This window comes from Haliaeetus leucocephalus, unplaced genomic scaffold (assembly GCF_000737465.1).
Source record: "Haliaeetus leucocephalus isolate CR32 unplaced genomic scaffold, Haliaeetus_leucocephalus-4.0 Scaffold406, whole genome shotgun sequence".
NCBI lineage: Eukaryota > Metazoa > Chordata > Aves > Accipitriformes > Accipitridae > Haliaeetus > Haliaeetus leucocephalus.
Window position 1 is genome coordinate 7,396,526 of NW_010972842.1, and position 7,371 is coordinate 7,403,896.

Here is a 7,371-nt window from a genome sequence, read left to right on the forward strand (position 1 = left end):
GCTGATTTCTTTTTGAATTCCAGATCTCAAGACACATAAGGCAGACACTTTTCAGAAGGGTAATACTTCATCTGTAAAATTTTACCTTAGCTGAAATCACAGGGATGTGGTTCAGAGAGGAGACAGTATTTTGTAAACCATATAATCTCCTCTTATCCCTCACACGTGTTTTTTCGCCTCTGGATTTTCAAAGAAAATGATTGATTTTTGCCTTAAGAGTCACAGTGCAGCCACAGAAAACAGTCATAAATTAATAGTTTGAATGCCCGACAATTTGTGCAGCAGAGGAATTCTGCAGATTTAAGCTCACGTTCACACGTTCCTCATATGTGCAATGGCAGCTCTTTGGAAGAAGACCTACGTTTTCTGTGCACGTAGACATCGCTCTGGCTGGCATCTGATCTCAGCTGAACAAGCCTGAAGCTAAGGTAATGTCACTGACTGTGCAGCTGTTACTCTAGGTTTACACACTTGTAACTCAGCCCGTCCTGAAATCTCAGTCAGTCTGCATCTTCATGAACTCAGTGTATTGTTTACTGGAAGTTTGCCTGCAAGAGAGAAAATAATATAAAGGGAACATGGAAAAGTTTCTCCATTTCAAGGATGTCCTCAGAATCCTCAAAAAATGTGAAGTGCATTTGAAGAAAGGATGTAGAGACCAATCTGGCATGCTTTATCCCAGATTGCATTACTAAAGGTGCATGGGTATCGCTGGGGAATGCCTACGTACCTGGTGGCAGACAGACGGAGACTTGCTGTTCTTCAGCTCCAGGCCAGAAGCCAATTGTCCATTACTGTTGCTTGTGCTCGAAATACCAGGTCTTGCCAAGTATTTTTATTATTTGGAACGCAGTATAGGAATATGGTGATAGGAAGAGATTTCAATGTTTTAAAACCATAATTTTTTGTAAGGAAGCCTCAAATACTCAAACGTCACAGGTACAAGCATTCATATGGAAATATATAGCTAACATCAGTCCTTAAAACTAAACAGTGTTACACGTGAAATTGTATACACAAACTCTGCACCTGCTCCCATTTCTGTTCCACACTAGTGCTCCTGGAGATCTTTTCTTTTCATGTCCTGTTTCTACTGTATTCACTAAAGCCTTCTGACTATAAACAAGAAAAATGTTCACATAATTCAATACGGTAACTCAAATACCTGCTTTATACAAAATAATTGTCCTAAAATTTTTCTTCTGGTTTATTTGTTCACCTTCCCTCCTCTTCTTCCCATACATGAATCTTTTATTTAGCTTTTCCTCTCATCGTGGAGACAGGTCAGTTAGAGATGAAATCATTATTAAGCATGTCATTTCTAATCTATATCCCTCACAGCTTCAGGCTTACTCCTTTGAGAATGTGTTTTATTTTAGCTGTTAAGTTTTGACTGTAGTTACAGGAAGCTAACCTTAATAAAGGAGGCTGAAGAATTTTCTAGAGAATAACTTTCTTTTGGAAATGCTCTAAAGAACAGATCTTTACCAAGAATGTATCAAAAGGTGAATAAATTGTAACAGGAAAAAACCCCAACATTAAAACTGTCATGATAGTATCAAAATGTTTTCTGCTGGCTATACAGAAATACAGATTTTTGGGTCTATTTATTTTTATTTCAATTTGCTGTATTTTCAAAGCTTGTGTATACCAAAGTAGCATGAAATCCATGCTACATATTTTCAAAAGTATTTTGAAATTATCACAATAAAGTGATCTTATATCAAAATAAATGATAACTATTTAAATTCATGCAGAGGGCATCCAGAACACCAAATCAGCTCCTTTCGGACACTGGCGTGACGAGCGAACCAGTGCAGCAGCACAACCCCAAGCTCCAGCAGCGTTCAGGCATCTCGGAGAGCTTCTCCGGAGTTTCCCACGGCCTGGAGCCAGCCCAGCTCAGACCTGAGCAATGCCCTCGCTGAGCACCTTTTCTGACCTCGCAGGATTGTTTTTATACATTTCGTCTCCTTGCCTCATGGTAGCTTTATTCTTGATTTCTTCATTTGTTGCTCTCATTCTTTTTCCCATTCCTACCTCTTTCCCCCAACCTGTTTCTCTCCCTTTCCTCCCAGTCCCTCCTCTGTGTCAATTAGCAAGCCTAACTCACAGCTGACTTGGGGAAGAACAGCTTATCCACTTGAGACTCTTCAGATATGTAACTAGTAAGAAGTTGTCAGCTTACATTATTTTTTACACATCTTGGCTCCGTCAGAGATGTAAAGGCAAAATCTGGTGTTCAGAAAGATGACGTGGAGTTAAGGACTCCACAAGGAACTTAATCAATGCGCACATCACATTGACCGCAAAGAGTTTTTTCATTGTGATGAGATTTTTCTCCTTGTGTAACTCTTTCAGAATAATGTGTAGGAGAAAAGATAATAGAATGGAAATTGCATCTGCAAAATATGAGAAGGAGTTGTAATATTTTGTGAAATGCTGCTCAGTGAACCGAAACATCTCCCACAGGACGAGTTCTCTGCCTGAAAGATGCATCCAAGGTGAATAAACATAGGCGATTTTCAGCCACAGGAACATGGATTACTTACGAAAGGTGGGAGTCTGATCTCATTTACACCTGCGTGCCCTGAAATGAATTTATTTGGCTTTAGTGACCAAATGGGGTCTGAGTCTGGAATCATATTTAACCTGAGGAAACTGTTGCTCTTTTCTGCAGCAGTGTCATATTCTGAAGAGAAATTGGTAAAACTGAGCATTTAAAAAATAATTTTATTTCTTTACAAAATATACAGAAAATCCAAAAATTGCCTAGAGCAAAAACTTCCAGCCATCTGCCCAGTACCAGGAAGCAGCTGTTCTGGATATCCAGTTTTGCACCTGGATTAGGAAGACATGCAGCAGGGGTACACACTTCCAGGGGCTGGCGGAAAACATGGACTTCTCCTGTACAGCTTTCTGCAAAGGAATCTCAGAGTGTCACAAATGCAAAGTGTCCATAATCTAAAGGATGGAAAATATCATGTTACATAAAAGACATTGTTCAGCTGAATGCTGATAACTCTGTGTCTTTTTTTTTTTTTTTTATTCCATCAAGTACGTAAAATAAATTATTTAGGAGCCCTGTCTCATGTTTCTGATGACTGAATGTGTCCTGAATACTTCAGTGTAATAGAATACAAATAATGTGGGAAATCCAAAATTTCTCAGTCAGAGTTCATACTTGGGGTAAAAATTTAGAAGTATGTTACTAGTTTTGCAAAGCTCCATCTCACTGTTGCTTTGTTGTCAGAATCTCAAAAGGTTACTGATTGCACTGTGGGCCCTAATTCTGCTCTCAGTCTAGTTTTTTGTCATTTTATTATGTTTAATAGTTTCTTCTGATGCAACCATCTTAAAAAGAACAATCAAGCCCTAAATCTGTGCGAGGCTAATATATATCTTGTATTTTTTAAGAGCTCCCACTTTAAAATGAAATGTGGCAATTAGCTTTTTATAAGGTCTCAGTATTTTAATAAAAAAACTACAGACAGATTGAGTTTTAAGATGTGTTTAACATCACAAGCTTGTCCAGGCTGTAATTCTGTTTTTGTTAAGTGATAACCAGCAAAACATACTTTCAATAGGTCTGAATGCTTACATATGCCACTTATTAAGGTTATTTTAGTATCTTTCATTTTTCCTAAAGAGGTTGAATCCCCCAAAAGGCCAGGCAGAAAAAGTGGTAAGGAGATAACTGCAGTGCAGTGGCTCTGCCTTGCTCACCCAACAGCTTAATGTTGCCTTTTAGTGGAAGTGCTGTTGGAAATGTGAAAGGTTTGCCTACCATTTGAGGACAAAGTATTTTAGTACCTGAAAAAATACCTAGCAGTTACACCACTAAATAGTAGACAGTCAAATAAGACGTATTACACGCAGTGAAGGCAACCCTGCCTTTCGAAGACGACATTGGCTTTGAAAATTTGTTACAATCACATAGATTTAGGGGCAGTGGGGAGGAATAATTCAGTTCCATTTTGGGGCACTCTGGTGACAGGCCCATGTTTTGAGTGGGGCAATGGACCTCTCATTTTCAGAAGTCCAGCCCACACTGTACAATTTCCTCCTGTTGAGTAACAGTAAATCACGCCAGCAATCACACTGACCATGCCTCGCACTCTTTCAGGCTGGGCTGCATTCACTGCAAAGCAAACTCCAGCCTTACTAGAGCCCCAAGAGGGTCTGAGCAGTTTTCCCATCTCTGTAACCCAAGGCCAAGTTAAACCTGCCTGCAGTGACAGAAACTATGGAACAGAGGAAGATTCATCTCGAATGATCAGCATTCACAGCTAAGGCAGTATCTTGGTCCAGTGACTTGGAAATATTTGAAAAGTGAACCCAAATGACACTATTTGTGGAGCTGCTTCACAAGTAATAGCATGGCCCAAGGTTTTCTCAACACGCTAGTGTGAGACCATTTCAGGAGAAAATTGCATTCTCTTCTATAATGGAGTGACCACAGTTTGTCCCCCAACTAATTCATTCTTCATCCTGTATGTATGATATCCTAGTGTACGATATCTATTTCAGAGGTACTGTTGGGACAGGGCAGATTTCAGAAGTACCATTTATATGAACCTAAGGGCCAAAACCAAACCAAACTGCTGGGAAAAAAGGCTGCTTGCTTTCTGCTAAAATTTCCGAAGGAAAATGAAGCACACACGGACCATTTCAGTTTCAAGTCACTTTTGAATAAAAGAGTTTGTATGTAATCCTGGACAGTCTTCAGTAACCTGCATCCAGGGCAGGAAACATGCAACATAAACTCTAGGGCTGGAAAAGATCTTGCAGCTCCTCTAGTCCAATACCCTACACTGAAGAAAGATCAAAGATGCCCACACCATTCCCAAAAGGCATGTGTCTAACTTGTTTTTAAAAATCCTCTAGCAAAAAAAAAAAAAGATGCAACAGCCCCAGTCAATAGTCTCCCCCATCGTTTTACTGTCCAGGTGGCCAAAAAGCTGTTCCTATTATCCAGCCAAGGCCAGTCGACTTGTCAGCAGTGAACAAGGTCAATACAATTTGCTCTTGTCAAATCTGTCAGCTGTTTTTACCACCTTAGTATGCTCCAGGCACTTATAAATTGGTTATCTAACCCCTTGTTCCAGAATCATTCCAGGAATCGGTGTTGCACTGAATAAGCTATAATTCCCTGTTTGTTTTTTAAAAGAGATATCGTGTTTGCTTTTCTTGCATTATGTGGGACCTGCCCATGTTCTGTGAGTTTTCAAAGATAGCAGTGAATATTTCAGAGATTTCTTCCTATTCCTTTAAACAAGTGAAGGTGAATATCATCAGGCCCTGATGGCTTCAATTACACTTAGCTTATTCAGACATTTTTGAACTTAATTTCTCCCTATTCTGGCTATGCTCCTATTTTCACATTAAATTTAATGTGGTTAAGTATCTGATCAGAAATTAATCTTTTTGTGTGAAGACAGTGAACAGTACTCTGTGCATTGCTTATTAAGCAATGAACCTTTACTTTGCCCTTCTTTTGCTTCTCATGTGCTTATTGTACCTTGCATATTTTTGCTGCCTTTATGTTCCAATATAATGTTAACACCTTAACCAGCTGAACTGTCTCAATTCCTTTTAAACTCGTATCTAATTATGTTCCTTATTTCTACTTTTCGCGTGATTCCTTTTGATTTTAGGTTCTTAGAAATGTCTTGGTGCACTTGTAATGCACTTTGCTCCCAATTTTGTGAGTTATCTCCTGTAAGCTTATCATTGTGCATTTGATGTAGCTCCTATCAACAATTCCTACCTTTCCTGATGTGTTCTGTCCCTTAGATAACCTGCTTCAGAGACTCAAGTCACACTTCTTTTTACTGATCTCTAGGTTTCTCTCATTGTCCCTCCTAAAATTTAGCTCAGTTCTCTTCTAGCTTTAACAGCCTCACTGATGGTGTGATTGCTGGTTTGTGGGTGACTAAATTGGAGGGTTTTGTTACAGATATTCTTAAATTGGAAACAATGATAGAAAACTGCAGTGGCTTTGTGCTTCATCTGCCAAAATTAAAATTGCTCACAGACACAGTAGATTTATATATATATTGTTCATGTAAAGATTACTGACAGTCTCAGAGGATTTTTGAAACATTCAAGAAACCCTGCTTTGAATATCAAAAGACAATTTTAGACTTTGTCATAGGTCGAGAGTGATGTGTCCTATGTTGTCAGACCTTACCTGGTTATTTCCAAACTAGTCACCTTTGCAGGGACTCCTTGAGGGTAAAAAGATCTCCTTGGACCTCTTGGATCCTCCTTGGACCTCTTGGATCCTCCCTGGAGCTCTTGCCAGGTGCACATCACAACCTCAGCCTGGCCATGAGCAATTCCCACGAGATACAGAGGAGAGGAGATAAAGGAAAAAGAGGTTGCACAGGGGCAGTGCAGTTAAGTCTGGCTTACATTCGTGAATTCATGTAGAAACTAAATAAAAACAAGATGTAAAAAAAAAAAACCCAAACCCAATCAAACCCACAAAACTTCCAGATTCTGCTATTATTTATAGAAGGAAGTAGAGCTGGCAGAAAGCAAAGCCTGAACTTGGGTTGTGTCAGCAGAGTAATGTCACTAATATGCCAGTGCTACTCCACGGAGCAGTCACTGATGACAACTCTTTCTCAACGACGAGAGGCTTTTGAAGCCTTACATCCCAAATCAGCATTTCTGGCAGCCTGGAAAGGTCAGCTGGCATCCAATCTTCACTGATCAGCGAGGCTCCTTTCTGGCTACTACAGCACACAACAAGATTTCAAGGGTTGGCTTTGTATGTTGGTTTTTGGAGAGACTTTCAGCGTGGATGTTACAGAAAAGCACTTGCCACTGCCAAGAGCGTGGCCTTTTGAAAGGATTCAGAGAGTTAGGCTCAAATGCTCCATTATGGCAGCATTCCCACAGGCTAATGTACATTCAATGACATTAGTCTCCCTAGTTTTCCTGTGTGGTCAGTGCAGAGAGAAAGGCTTTCTGAAGCTCTAAAACATCCTCTGGAGGAAAACATTTCTCTTCAACCTACGCAGACGGCAGCAGGCTACAGACTGGGAATACTTGTGTGAAAATGTTACGGTCGTAGCAAGTAATGTCATCATATATTTGAAAACACAGACATTGTATATTGATAAGTACTTACCTGTGAAAGTATTTGCTCCTTGAAGTACGATGCACACTGACTGTGCTGCAGACAGCCATTCAAAAAGCACCCATGGTGTGGAAAGATCCTAATATAATACAGGCTACTGTAATGCTTCCCATCACAGCAAATCACAGTGTTTTGCAGGTATCGATGAATCAAGCTCCACAAAGATGCTCAGAGTCAGATTTTAAAGTAGGCATTACCAAAATACCATTACACAGTGCTTC